We start from the raw sequence: 15,859 nt of genomic DNA on the forward strand, positions 1-15,859 counted from the left end.
TGAGTCAGGTAAGAAGAGCACCTCTCATCCATGAGTACACGTCTGACTTACTTGGAGAGTTTGTTAAAACATTGATTCCAGGGTTGACCTCCAAAGTTTGACTACATGGGTCTTAGGAAGGACCCCAGAGTTTGCATTTTTAGCAGATTTTCATGTGATGGTCATGCTGGAGACTGCCCTTTGAAAATCAGTGTGTTCAATGATACAGAATGAACACACCTGAGACATTATTTCAGTCCTCTGCTGTGCTTTTCTTTGAAGCTGACTTTACAGACACCACTACATGACAAAATTTCCTCTGTAAAATTCCTGGTTTGAGTTCTTCCACCCTGAAAATCCTTCATCTTTAGTGAGAAATTGATGTATGTTCTATTGGTTGAGAAAGAATGTTATAATACTTTGTGACACCCTCTAGAAGGCTTATGGTCTCAACACAGTTGTATTGACTCTTGTTGCTGTTTATTCCTCCATAATGTGGACTCTGTCCCAATTCATTTAATTGATATTCATATTTATGCTGTACAAAAGTATGTAAGTAGCATATAAACTTTTTGGAAATCAATGATTGGCAAATATTAAGTATTTACTAATTTAACTTTTGAGTCTACCCTAAGAATTAGTTCTGTTATTATTCCCATGTTACAGGAGAGGAAATGGCAAATAATCATTTTCCTAAAAGTTACGCAACTATGAAATGGTAGACTGTGTCTCTTACTTCCAGCTATTGCCTCTCAGTTCTCCTGAACTTTGGAAGAAGAAAGAAGCCATGTAGCATACTACAAAGAGCCCAGGTGGCCATTTTCTGACTATATCTTTGAAAGTGGTACTTCTTTCAGGAACAGCATCCCCATTCCTAAAATGAGGGATAATAATGCTTTTCTTATAGGGTTGTCTTAAATATTGAAGAACATTGTGAATATAAAGCACTTGGTAGAAGTCCATGTTCATGATAACTACTGAATACTTTTTTCACACGAAATTATATGTTTCATTTTAATTATGAAACTAATAGCACCCAAGTTAATAAAATCATTCTATTTGTAAGGGAACAGATTAGCAATGAATGAAGAAAATACTGTTAACTTACATTGGCACTAAAGTTTGCATCTATACTTAAAATTGGCAATTGAGAAACAGTATAGAACTTAAATAGAAGTATTTGTCTTTGGATAAAATAATTCCAGTATCCTGGGAACATGAGTGAAATTTGTGTTCCCTTTAAGGTGCATGGATCAGAGAATTGAATATAATGCCCCAGACTATGAAATCTTTGTATTTTTGAAGTTTTTTTTTTCAGGCTTTAATATGTTTTATTGGAGAAAAATTTCAACAAAACATGGCTTTTATTTACAGAATTTAATGTGTGAGGGACTTCCAGCCCACTTGGACCCAAGTGAAGATGACTACTGAGCCTGTTTATGTGTTTTCTTATTTTCAATGCACATACAAAAAATGTTTTTCATATTCATAAAAATCCCAATATTGTAATGACAAACCCTCCCTTATCCACCCTCTATTAAATATATAAACAGCTTCAAAAATACACAATTAAATTGGTTTACTCTTGAAGTGTAATCCAATGAGACTGAAAACTAAACATTTCAGATCCTGTACCAAATAGTAAAACGCACGAAGGCCTTCAGGATCCTTTGACTGATTTACATCAATAAGAGAACCTATTTTTGATGTTGTAGAAGAAATGTGTTCATCGCCAATAACAATTTCAAGCTCCTGTCGGCCAACCCTGTCAGAGGGAGGCCATAAGGCATCATCTTCTTTTGTAATTTCACTGTCATCAATAATCCTCTTCAGTTCTTCCATTACACTCTTGTGCACGTAAGCCTCTTTTCTGATCATGACATCATTTTTGTAATTACTATTTTGGCATATCTAAGCTTTCCATCCGGCCGAAACTCGAACTCCAGAAACTCGTGTCCAAACTTGCCTTTGTGCCCTACATAATAGCGCAGGTAGAAATCACTAGCCATAGACATCTTTGCTCCCAGACAAGCCCGCCCAAAGCCCGGCCAACGTGTATTTTTGAAGTTGTATAGTCAAACCCTCAATTATCTGCTTGATAGTTTTGAGTAAAGTTTGGCCTGTGGACTCCTTCCTCTCTTTACCATTAACTTAAAAATATATTAACTTTCATCATCTAATAAATATGTTCTGTTCATTATCTCATCCAAGCTGCAAGAGGATCCTTCTGTTTTTTTCTATTGATTGATATTTTCTCTTCTTTATCTAGTTAAACTTTTGCTAGCAGTGCAGCTTGACTGTTCTTTATGTTTCTTAAATCAGATTGGCTTTGAAATGTGGGAATTTTGCTCTCATTGTTCTTCTGTGTCAACCTGAGTGTATGGACTGATTTTAGAATAAATCAAGCAGAGGCTGAAATGAGAAATGCAGTAGATGATGTCCACTGTCTCTGAATTAGGTCTGTCCAAGATTGAATAAATTCCCATTAAAATATTTTTGTAGCTAATATCTGAGAACTAAACCCTTATAATAATTCAAATGTGTAAGTAATGCAATCAAGGTCAAATACAAGTTTTAAAAGGTCTGAATTATCAGATTGTCTACATGCCTGCTCTGTTGTGTTAGTATAAGCAACCCAGAATCAACTGATGATGTTCAGTGTTCCTCTGCCTGTTTGTAAATCGGACAATTGCATTCATCATTCCTTATCATCCCTTCTTGATTGGAAGAGCTGGCTCATTTCAATGCTAAAAATTCCCAGAGATTAAAATGCTGTCTCTTTTTGCTTAGGCTCTTATCTAAGAAGATTTTTCTTGAAGTTTTGATAGCTGCAGAAGAAGCAGCAGTATAGGAGGAAGATAATAAGTTTTGGGGGCTGCTAACTAGCTTTGAATCCCTGAGCAACTTACTCAAATTCTCTGAGTCCTGTGCATAACATATGTATGATAACACATATTTGGCAAATTTATGGTAAGGGTTAAGTGACATGATATAAATACAGAGCCTGGGGTGGTATGAGAGACATATTAGATGCTCAAAATGTTAATTTTCATTTCTTGGTGGTAATGTGCATTAAATGTCATTGGTTGTATATGAAAATGCATCAAAGAATGCCTTGCAGAATTTTGAACCTGAAGGAAATAAGAGAACACAAATATGTGCCCCTTATAAGAGTCAAAATGTCTCACTCCTTACCATCACTCAGAAATGACAAATGTCATTAAATGATAAACTGATAGGTACATTTTCCTTTACAGAAATTATACTATCTAGAGGACTTCTAATAGCCTGAAGTCCAGTTGACACTCTGTGACTAATATTTAAAATAAATAATAGACAACAAAATTAATAGCTGGCATTTTAAGAGCTGCAACTTGTCACCAAATACAGTAACTCCATATAGCATTAGCTGCCACCTCATGTAATTGGTAGAACAGTACTGTGCTATACCCAATATTGCTGAAATGTTCTATAATACCCGCATGCAATTCTCTGGCCTATTTTTGGTGCTCCATTTAACTTTTTGCCAAATCTGAATTACTGGGGTTTGAACTATTCAAATGCTACCTCATGCTAGCTTTCAGATTGATCCTAATTGCATTAATTGATAGTAATTTCCCCATCCAAAATTTTGGGGAGTAATTTAGTCTTGGTAAGACTTCTGAAGCCACTAAGGTGCCACCACCTGAAGACTTAGTGCACTACAGTGATATAAAAATGTATGCTGAGTGCAGAGTTTGAAAAAGAGGTTTATTTATACACCATATCTTTTGTGACAATAGTTTTCTGAAACTGTTGGTGAGTAATACTCCTATGATTATGTGTAAGAGATGAGAAAATGATAACAAAGGTTTTACTGAGTGTAGAGTTTTGATAGGTATCCTACAGAATCCGCTCACATCTCCTTTCTCCAGTGTTTCTGTTCAGCACTTGTGAAACCAGCAAATTTAGAGACATCCTGTGGGCTCAACAGCCTATCAGTCAGTGTGTGTGTCTATGTGAAAAGGAGACCTGATACAGGAAAGCTATTATTCTTGCTCTTGTATGACTTTGCACTTTAATAAGGGATATAGCTTATATTACCCGAATAGCAGTACATAAACATTTATATTGATAATACGGGTATACATATATAGCCATAACATATAGCTTTTTTCAACAACCTGTTATTTTTACTTAAACTTATCTCAGACATCTTTCACAACCATATACATAGTGTTATTCTCTTGAAATAGGTATATAGTATTTCATTCCCTGGCTAGGTTACAGTTTGTCTATCTGTGTCCCATTGATGATAAATATTCAGGTTATTTCTGTATTTGTATTACCAATAATACTGCAAATAACATTTTTAACATAAAACTTTATATATGTACACAAATATCCATGGAAGAAACTCTTAACAATGTAATTATTTAACAGATCATAGCCTTTTCAGATATTTTTTATCTATGTTGCCCAATTGGCATACAACCATATTTTATCAACTTACATACCTCCCAACCACTTTTACAAGAATAAATTTGCATCCACTTTGCTTATATAACTATATTACTTTGATTATTCTAAAAATGTCAAAAGACATGAATACATTCTCCCTTGTCGGCTTTTTGAGGTATAATTGGCAAAGTGGGTATGTTTTAAGAATAGATAGAAATAAAATAAGAAGCAGTTCCCATTGACAAAGATTATTAATGATGCTAAAAACCGAAATGTCCAGAGTGTTTGCTATGCCCAAAATGGAATGCCTGACATATGTTACTTAGCTTCTCATACCTGTAAATACTGATTTAAAGATAAGGAGCCAAGGCATTGCAAGGTTAATTAACTTGCCCAAGATTACAGAGCTAACTAAGTGGCAGAAGCTGGGCCCCAGACTCCACAGTCTGTACTGTTAAATACTAAGCAATGCTGCCATTTTGTCTTACATATCACTCTCTATGCTATCACTTGTTCAGGCAGCTGAGGCTTCTGGACCATGATAGCCATAATCATGCAATGGGGCTTGCAGAGTAGAAGGAATGGGTATCTTACTCTCAGGATTACTTTGGAGCAGAAAGAAAGGTTTCATTCTATAGTGTTTTCCATCTGAAACCATCTGTTTTTTAGTAAAGGGATTTCATACCTGAACATTGGTTTTTCAGCAACTTGTAGTATTTCTCAAATTTCATAGGATTGATTATTTTGCTACACATAGATGCTGATAACAAACCAAGAAGGCAACTTGAGTTGTATGGGTAGCAGTGGGATGGAGGTGAACTATGAATGTGGCTATATTCGCCTCTATATCTTACCAACATAGCATGACCATTAGTTTCCCATAGATTAGATGAGTTACGGTGGGAAGGCAGTCTTGCTTCTGACACTGTAACTGAATTCTTGAATAGTACAGTGGAAAGATAGCATCCTCAGCTTCCAGGCTCTTTGCATGGCAGAGTGCCCTCTGCTGAAGACGCGGGGATGCTCACTAGGAATTTTGCTCAGGAATAGCAAACATTACATGTCTGGTATCCTTGTTTCTGTATTCTGTAATTTCCACCTAGGTTTTAAAGGATAATGTAAATCATTAGATTTTCATAGCACGAACATATGTTTGGCTTTAAAGTATGCCACACGTGAAACTTGTTCCAAACATAAAACTACAAACAAAACCAAACCAGCAACAATACAACACCTTGTTTCTCAGGTATTTTTATCCCTGAAACATTTATACTTCTACTTGTCAAGAATCACAAGCCCATCAAAACTCTCAATTTCAGCTGTGTCCTACCAGGTATACAGATGCTTCTAGTTTCTTGCATGCTTTTCTGAATTCATTGTAAACCACTTGGTGCTTCCTCATTTCTCATCCTGGCTCTGAAATCTATTTAATTTTACAAGTATTTCTGAGATTTACAAGTTTACAAGAAAACCTGCTTTAACTTTAAAAATTTATAAAATTCTTTTTGTTGTAGTTCAGTTTATTATGTTTTCAGTGCTACATAAAAATGCTTCAAATATCCTTTGGACTTCTGCATAACTTCGTAGATTATGCATGTAGATAGTGAATCTAAAATTTTCCGAAAACTAAACCATATTTTATCAAAATTCCTATAAACTTTATTATTGCTAATTAAGTAGTAATAAATACCTACCCCTTTGCTCTTGAACTTGGCTTAATGTTATAAAAAGGAAACATCTGCAGTTGATTTTCAACATCCTTGCATTTCTTTGAACATCATTTTACAGAAAATGGTTAATGCTATATTCATGCCAAAACAAAACCAAAACACACACATCATAATTAATTTAAGGATAAAGAACTATTAGCCCATGAGTTACATATTTTTGCATTTTATCTTTTTACTTGATATTTTCATTAGTATAGCACCTAATATAGTTGAAGTACCATCAAGCACTGTCTACATCTTACAACATACCATATATTCCAAACAAAACTTAGGACTTTTTATCTGGAAACTCATTTCATGACAGGCACTTTTAATTTTGGAATGTCCTGGAGCATTTATGAACTGAGTATATAACTATAGGCAATAACATAGGTAAACTATTCCTAGGGTTTCTTATCCTGGAATGTTTTTAAGTTATGTTAATTACCCAATATCCATTACTTTGTCAGTAAATTAAGGACTGGAAACTGAGTGAGACATGATTTACGGCTACTTTAATTATTTACATGGGCCTTTTATGAACACATGGCTATTACAGTAAGGGTAAACCCCTTGATATTAACATTTTTTTGTTTCCTTTCATTGTTTTGTTTTTAGTTACATGTAGGCCTTACTTGGAAATAAGGTGAAATTGCTTTAAAGCAATTTATTTATATTTGAAAATATTTGTATTGTTTCTCTCTTCACTTTATGAATATATTTGCTCTAGTTTACAAATTTACAAAAACTTTTGTTTGGGGGAAAATGTCAAAACATCATCACATATGTTCCATTATACTCTGTTGCTTAGCTGTATTTTTGTCTTCATTTCTATTTTCTTATTAAGAGGTTTTTTTTTTAAATTTAAGAAGTTGAAGACTGTCAAAACAATGCATTAAATGATTCTGAATCTTCACGAACAATGCCCATCCAGAGATGGACAACCTGAAGTGCATGATTCTTATATAATTTTACTGTATCTGTGACTTTATTCATGTATCTTGACGAGCACTCTGAAGGTTCTATGCTTCATCTGGGTTTTGGGGTTGAAGAATTTGGTTAGAAAGGATGAGTAAGAGTTTTCTGGGAAGGTTAGCATTTCTAAAGTTTGTTTTAAAACATGGTACTTGATTTTTCTATACATTTTTAGTGTTTGCAGAACATTAAACTCTTCTTTCTACCCATGCTACATTGGAAATATCCTTGTTCTCTATTGGTTCATAATTTTACTGACAGAAAACAAGCAAACCAAAAGTCTGTTTATACAACCTTGTATTGATTGTCAAATCAAGTTGAAAACTTATTTTAATATATATAAATCATAACTGGGTTACTCCATGTAAGGGTGTATGTATTGTATCACTCTGGTTTTGGGCAAATATTTTGCAGTGGGGAAGTGTCAGATGTATTTTAGCAAATATAATTGAGTCAGGAACTGGACTACCAAACTCTTCACTTTTTTCCCATTAAAGGAATGTTACCTTAGAGTCATCTTTTGCTATTGATAACCCCTGTTGGCTAGCTTATGCAACAGATGGTTTTTAAAATACATATATCCTTTTTTGTGATCATTGTCAAGTTGAAGTCTGAATTAGTACAGTAGAAATATGTGTAATGACAAAAAGCTGTAAAGTGTTAGAGTGTTAGATTAACGCATTACTATTGGGATTTATTTTGTTAATTTACTTCTGTGTACTTTATACAAGTATTACAAGTTCTTTCCTAAACTGTATGTATGAGTACACACACATTCTAGCAGATAAAACATTAACAGTAGCTACAACATTGGAATTCCTATTCTTTTTCTGGGTTTCATTTTATTCAGTTTTCTATAAATAGTGAGAGGATAAGTCATTGGATTGCTAAGATTACAGGTATTTTCCCTTAGAATGCTAAACAAAGATATTGATAATTTTTTATTGCTGTTTTTTTCATTTGAGCTCCCAGCATTTAGTGATATAATGTTAACATTGTAAGTGGCACCTTCCTTTAAACAATATTATTTCTCTGTTAGGAAAGATTTCTGAAGGAATTTAATGAAAACATGAAATAATAGTCTTTAAAGTGCATTCTTATCAAAAACATATAAGTTATACACAATTTAGTCATTAAAAAATAAACTTGATTTAAAAATAGACAAAGGACCTGAACAGACATTTTTCCAAAGTAGACAAACAAATGGCCAACAGGTATATGAAAAGATGCTCAGCATCACTAATTATCATGGAAATACAAATAAACATACTGAGATATCACCTCACACCTGTTAGGGGGGTTATTATAAAAATGTAAGAGATAACTAGTGTTGTTGAGGATGTGGAGAAAAGGGTACATTTATTGATAGCATTGTAAATTAGTCATTATGCAAAACAGTGTAGTTTCTTTAAATATTAGTAATATACTTTAAATGTTCAAAGGAATTAAAAGATGAGTTAGTCTGGTACAAAACCTTTGAGATATATAGTTTTCATAATACACATTCTTTGTTTATGTAAGGTGAAAAAATTTCATGTTTCACATATGCAGATTTAAAAGCATAGCGATACTTCCCACCCCAACCTGCCCACCTTCCTGCCCATCCTTCAACCCTCCCTCCTCATTCCTTTATTATTTTTTCTTTTAATTTTTACAATGATAGACTTTAAGTTTATTTTATAATCATAAGCTTAACCTTCAACTAAGTGAAGAATTTAACAAATAGTAAGAGGAAAAAACCACTGTTCCTCAACAGTAGAAACAGGGGCTGTAAACAATAATCAAGTCTCAAAATGTCAATTTAACTCATATATATTACAATTTTATACTCTATTTGAATAGTCCTTATAGAATTACTAAATGTTACACCAATTCCCCCACTGGATATAGATCCAAAAGAAAGGTAATCACTTGGCCAAAGAAATGGGAACAACCTAAGTGTCTACTGATGGATGAATGGATGTAGAAAATGTGTTACACATGGAATGGAATACTATTCAGCCTTATAAAAAAAGGAAATCCTATAATTTGAAACAACATTATGGAACTTGTGGAAACAAATGCTGCATTATTTTACTTACATGTAGAATAAATCTTAAATAAATCTTACAGAAGCAGAGAGTAGAATAATGGTTCCCTGGGGTTGGGAGTAGGGGAAAGGGAGAGATGTTGGTCCAAGGGTAGGGACCTTCAGTTATAAAATAACTACCAGAGACATAATGTTCAGCATGATCACTATAGTTACTAAATCATATACTGGAAATTTATCAAGAGGGTAGATCTCAAGTATTCTTGCCACATTAAGAATGGTTATCTGATGAATATGTGAATTAGCCTGATTGTGGTAATCATTTCACTGTGTGTGTGTGTGTGTGTGTGTGTGTATTATACTCCAAATACAGACATTTTAAGTTATTAACCATACCTCAACAGAGCTGAAAATCTTTAATCATTATGGGAACAAATTGGTGAAATAATTATATCATAAGCAAAGTGGTAGAATTTGCACTTTATTTTCCAGAGGTGAGGAGCTGATTGTTTTCTTAAAGGGAGTTATTTTTTGGAATTCATAGATTTTCCACAATTCATGATTAAATGAAATTTTATTCTTTTGGAGAAGGAGAGTTGGGAGTGGTCATTTTCTCACTTAAATGTTAAAATGTATTTTAAAATTAGAGTAATAAGATCAGAATGGGAACTAGAATTTAAAATAAAAAGCTGCTTATCATTTACTTTTTTGGTCATTTATGATCAAGTTCGTATAAGACTAAATAATGCAGCAAATAAAACTAGTATTAATAATAGACTATACTTATTTATTCTAGAATTCTTGTATATTTTTCTGCATTTTTGTGTTAAATTTTGATTAGTAGTTATTATAAAGGTAACACATTTAGGTGAGTCCGTGTGCATGTGTGTTGGGAATTTCTATCAGAAACAGTATCAAAATGATGTCCTCTTTTGCCTTGGCTTTTGATATCCACAAGTATCAAACCAATACCCTAGGAAAATATCATGTTATATATGATTTCTACATGAGTCAAAACCATAGCTTCTGGGGCTCAAATCCATCACCACTTGATGTACTCATGTTTCTCTCTGTGCCATAGTTTAGGATTCTAGACTATCTGATTAAATCAGATTGATGTCATTTTGTTTCTATAGGTGACTAGATTTACATTAAAATATCCTGGTTTATAATGTTTCTATTCGACAAGATAAGTCAGCTTTCTTTCTTCCTCCTTTGCAAGTCTGACCCAGAAATATGCACTTCTTGACTCATATGAATGTTGTCAAAAGTGTGTACTTTGTGTCTGAAAAGTCCTTTGGATTCTTAGGATAAAAGATGCCCTCTAAATACCAAATTTTACATTTATTGATTGCTAGCTAGAGTGTACTTTGTGTGTATCCTGTCCAACCTAATTTTCTCACTAAAAAACTTTGCCATCTTGCCTGCTGAGACTTCCTTTTCACTACTTTGTGTTGGCTTCTCTCCTCTCTCTGCCCATGCTGTGATAAAATCACTATGGTTAGAGCTAAAGTCAAACCTTTTAAATACCTAATTAAGTATTGTTTTTTCCCTATCTTTGATAAAATATCACTGACCAGAAATCTAAAGAGCATCAGGGGAAGAAAACCATAAATAACTCCCCAAAATGTAAGGACACACATCAGTAAAGAGAAAAACAACTCCTTGAATCATGCTACCATGCTGGGGCACTTTCATGAGGCCTATGTATAAAGTGGTACTTTTATAGCCACTGGTCAGGACTGTAATTGGAATAGCTGTTGCTTGCTAGTACTGCTGTTATTACTGGCATCTCAAACATGAGAATCACTTTTTATCTCTTTACCATAAACAGATATCATAACAAATGCATTTATTCATAAATTCTACAGATTGGAAAAGACCTCAAGCTAAAGGCAGGTCAGCTATAGCTTCATAGGCTATAAGTCCTGAGTATTTCAGAAAAAAGAGCTTTCCCAGAAGTTTAGACACTTTGGTGAATTATGAAGCCCTTGAACTATTGTTGGGTCTATAATTTTTCAGGAGGTTGGAAAATCACCAAGAAAATGACTAACGTGACTTTTAATACATTGCCGTATAGTTGCTAAAGTTCAAGTGGTAAACAAATAAAGGATGGAAATGTCATTCTGGTTTCTAAATATACCGTAATTTCTTTATGAGATTCCTCTTATCAGGAAACTTCCGCCCTTAGGATTCTTTGACATCTAATTTGTTGAACTGTTTATAAAACACAGAAATGTGAAGATGCATTAGGTGTTGTTTACAAAATATTCATGGACCAGACTAGAAAAAAAAAAATCCAACTTGAACTCCTAACTTGAATATACAGATGTTTCCTGCAGTAGGATGGTTTGACTTTTGATTTTTTGACTTTAAGCTGATATGAATGCATGCTTATTATTTTTCACTTTCAGCTCATTATTCAGTAAATTATATGAGAGTCAAATATTTAGTATAAAATATACTTTGTATTTAGATGATTTTACCCAACTGTAAACTATTGTAAGTATTCTGAGTATATTTAAATTAGGTTAGGTAAGCAATGATGGTTGATAGGTTAGTTGTATTAAATGATTTTCAATTTATAGGGTTTATTGGGACAAAATCCCATCATAAGTGAGAAGTTTCTGTAGTGTGTTGCGCTGGGTTCTTAGGGAGCTTGTTTGATGTTTGTCTTCCTAGAGGGAACTTGACATGAGACTACTTGAGACTTTATGTGCTAGAATAGATTATTGTTCAACAAATACTTACGCTTCCCTTCTGAGAAGATCGTATACTAGCCTATTCCATTAATGTTGGATATGGCCATGTGACTTGCTTTATCCGCATCCCACTTATGTTGGGCTTGACCGTGTGGCTGACTTTGGACCATGGGATGCTGGAAAATGTGACATGAGCAGAGGCTGGAAATAAATGCGTGCAGCTGGGTTTGCCCTCTTGAGTCCTTCCCTCTTGCATTAAATACACACGCTTCAACTAGTCCTCCGGCCCCAGGAGAACTACAGTGTGAACTATATCTGAACCCAAGCTGAGCTTAGAGTTAAGCCGGAACCAAGTCTAAATCGCTTGAATTCCAGCTCACTCACCAATATATAAACAAGGAATAAATGACTATCCTTACATCTCAGTGAGTTTCCAAGTGATCTGTTAGAAAAAGCTGACTGATACACATGAAAATAGCGGTTTTAGCATTTACATTTCCAGCTTTCCTCACATGTGCCCCTGAAGTTGAATTTTGCTACATCATGAAATTGGATTTCGTTTACTTATCTAGCACATAGGGCTAGCACTTTGTTCTCGGTGCAATTCTATTTCTTACTCATTGTGTATGTATCTTATGGAAGGGAGAAGAGGTAGTGTTCTGAGGTGCTATTTGAGAATTAAGGGTTTAGGACTTAAATTCTGTGAATACTGTATTCCATATTTACCATACCTTTAACTCTAGAATGATGAATCGAAAATTTACCTTACTTAGCTGTAAACATTTCATTACCCAATATTCTTTATTAATATCAATAATATGATGTAAATGTACAAAAATGTGGAGAATGTTGAGAACTTTAAAGACTATGTCATAAAATAGAATAATCTGAAATTCCAGAAGTAAACAAATGTGAAAGAGCATAAGACTAGAACATCTTTGGGATTGTTTGCTAGTTAATTTTCCCTCAAAATCTGCTTATTTTCTTCTTTCTCTTTAAAAATACGTAGAAGTAATGTAGCAGACACTGTTGATACATATATCCATAGCAGGAACCACTTATTAACTTTCCCCTTTTTGCTGTTTCATTGTGACTTCTTTTCTATGATTTTTTGGGATAATCTCAAAAATCAACTACTTGTCTCAATTCCTTGTCCAGATCAGGATCTACATTTGAGAGGACACCAAATTTTACATTGTCCTTTTGTGTGACTTCTGTTCAAACTGATATAGGAGTCCTATTATATAAAGAAGAAACTCTTTGATTTATTATTAGAATGTTTTTCTTTAAAATAATTAATATAAAAACTTCTTTGTTAATTTTAAGAAATAGAAAGGAAACTGCTTTTAATATAGGATATTATTGATATATAAAAAAGCAAACATTAATTATTCAACCAGAGTTTATTCTTTACTGATTTGTTATTTGAGTTTTTATTCCCAGTGTCCATCCTATAACTTGAAAGATGATAGACTCAGTGAACGAATTAAGGAAAGAATGGATAGCACATATTCCAGTCTCTTGAGGCACTTATGGCACAGCTGTAGAGACAGACATGTAAACATGCCACTCTATGTGACATGTATAGTAATAGGGAAATGAATAAGGTGTCATCAGGGGCACAGGGAAGGTCTAGTTAAGTGAATTTTCCAAATAAGTCTGATGGGTAAACTAATGATACGATGAGTCTAAGAAGAGTTAGCTTAATAGACTAGGGAATGGAGGAAAGGATGTCGAGACAGGGAGAAGGAAATGCTCAACGGCACAGAAGTTTAAGACAATGGCCTATTTTGGAAATACTGTTTTTAGAATGGAGTAAAGGATGTTTATGGGGCAGTAAAAAGGAGAGAGGAAAACTTTGGGAAATGGAACCTTTGCCATGGACCATGTGCTTAGAGTACCCCTTTCTCATCCCATTATGGCCATGCCCTCTTAATGAGGTGGAAAGTCCACAAAGTTAATAAGGTATGCCCACATAGAGTTAGGCATGGAAAGCCAAGACACTCTGGCAAAAAAACAAAAACAAAAACAAAAACAAAAACACCTAAATGAAAGATCTCTGCGAGTGAGATACCAGTGGAAAGAACGGGCCATCAAAGAAGGAGGTACCTTTCTCTGAAGGGAGGAGAGAACTTCCACTTTGACTATGACCCTGTCTAAAAAAGATCGGAATTGGCGAGCTCAGGCGGCTTCCATAGCCTTGGCAGCTCATGACAAGAGCCTCGGGTGATTACTGACGCCATAAACAAGAGTGTCAATTTGTTAAGTCAACAACAGGAGTCACTGTGCACTTACTCCTCATGTAGGATCTTTGTCCTTAGTGTGCTGTACATTGAGATTTAATGCTATCACTAGTACTCAAACAGTATTGTACACTTTGCATTTCTGTGTGGGTGCAAACTGATGAAATCTTTACTTAATATATACTGAATCGATCTTCTGTATATAAAGAGAATTGAAAATGAATCTTGATGTGAATGGAATGGGAGAGGGAGCAGGAGATGGGAGGGTTGCAGGTGGGAGGGAAGTTATGGGGGGGAAGCCATTGTAATCCATAAACTGTACTTTGGAAGTTTATATTTATTAAATAAGTTAAAAAAAAACTTAAAAAAATGTTTATTTTCATCTACCTAGAAGAGTGAGTGAGCAAGAGATTTTCCATCTACTGGTTTAGTCTTTAAAGGCTTACAGCAACCAGGCATGGGCCAGACTGTACCTGGAACTCCATCTTGTGTTCCCACATGGGTGACAGGGACCCAATAATGTCAGCCATCATCTGCTGCCTCCCAGGGTGTACGTTAGCAGGAAGCTGGATACCAGAACTCTGATATGGGATGCGGGCATCATAAGCAATGACTTAACCTAGTGAGACACATTGCCTCCCCCCACCCAGCTTTAGAGTTTGAAGTTCCATTTCTAAGCTATGTTCCAGGTACTTGTGACTTAAGGATTTTCTTCACAAACAACCTCAGCCTAGTTTCAGGACTTGTACAGTTTTCTAAGAACTGTCTACCTGAGGGACACACTGTGGCACTGGTGATTGTACCCTCAGATCTGGCCAACAGGCAACTGTTTGGGGGGATGTGGACAAAATTTAGACACACAGGTTGAAGTGTCCATAGTTCTGTTATGGAAACCCCTCATGGTGTGGGGAGGAAGGACCCTGGCAGAGGAAATGGGACATGAGATGGGCTATAGCTGAAGGCCTTCATTTAGACTCTGGCCCCGGGCTCTGCAAATGCTGGGAGTGGGCTTTCATTAGAGCCTTGTTTTTACCCATGAATTAGGAGAAAAGCTTGTACCCTAAAAAGGATAAGAATAGTCTAAGAGGTTCAAGGACAGTGGTAAATATTAAGAAAAGCTTCTGTAAAAAAGACATTTACAGATGATTAAAATGATAACTATTATGTATTTTTACCCAATTTTTAAAAATGAACAAACTAGGCATTTATAGAAAGATAACTATGAGCTTCTTGGAGACCAACTGCAGTTGGAGACCATGACTCTGTTATGAAAATTTTCAGTGCAGTTGTCTTGTGTTTCTTTCTTTCAGCAAGGCAGGTAGAAGAGAAGCTGCCTCTTGTTGAGAGGGGGTGATGTCAGAATCAATGTCATGGAGGGATAATACATTGAATGAGTTGGAAGTTCTGGGAAGAAAGTGTTGGCAAGAAAAATGGTTCATCGTGGAGTTTAATCTTGATAGGGAAATATGTGAATCTGAAGTGATAGGATGACCTGGTGAAAAATGGAATGTGAAGGATTTATTGTTGGTAGTATGGCAAAGTTCAACAGGTGTTACAGTGGGAGGAAAGATACTGTTTCACCCAGTGGGAATTTAGAATTTTGCATATTTCAAATGAAAACTTTGTTGGAGACATGCAGGTTGGAGATATGATCTTAGGAGATAGTAGCTGAAGTACAAGACTGAAAAACAGTGGATCGTTGTGGCTGCAAACGGCATGAGAAGAGAGTGCAGAGTTTAAAGGTCTGTAAGTTCTTCTCATTGAATGTGAGGGAGCTACTCA

General features: G+C 34.9%; 2 pseudogenes; one reads left to right on the forward strand and one right to left on the reverse strand.

Annotated features, from left to right (window-relative positions):
* Nucleotides 1–1,284: 1,284 nt before the first annotated feature.
* On the reverse strand, nt 1,285–2,029 carry LOC100355485 (protein mago nashi homolog 2 pseudogene; annotated as a pseudogene).
* Nucleotides 2,030–13,980: 11,951 nt separating this feature from the next.
* Nucleotides 13,981–15,859, forward strand: part of LOC100346659 (large ribosomal subunit protein eL15-like) — a 190,095-nt pseudogene continuing 188,216 nt past the window's right edge.

This window comes from Oryctolagus cuniculus, chromosome X (assembly GCF_964237555.1).
Source record: "Oryctolagus cuniculus chromosome X, mOryCun1.1, whole genome shotgun sequence".
NCBI lineage: Eukaryota > Metazoa > Chordata > Mammalia > Lagomorpha > Leporidae > Oryctolagus > Oryctolagus cuniculus.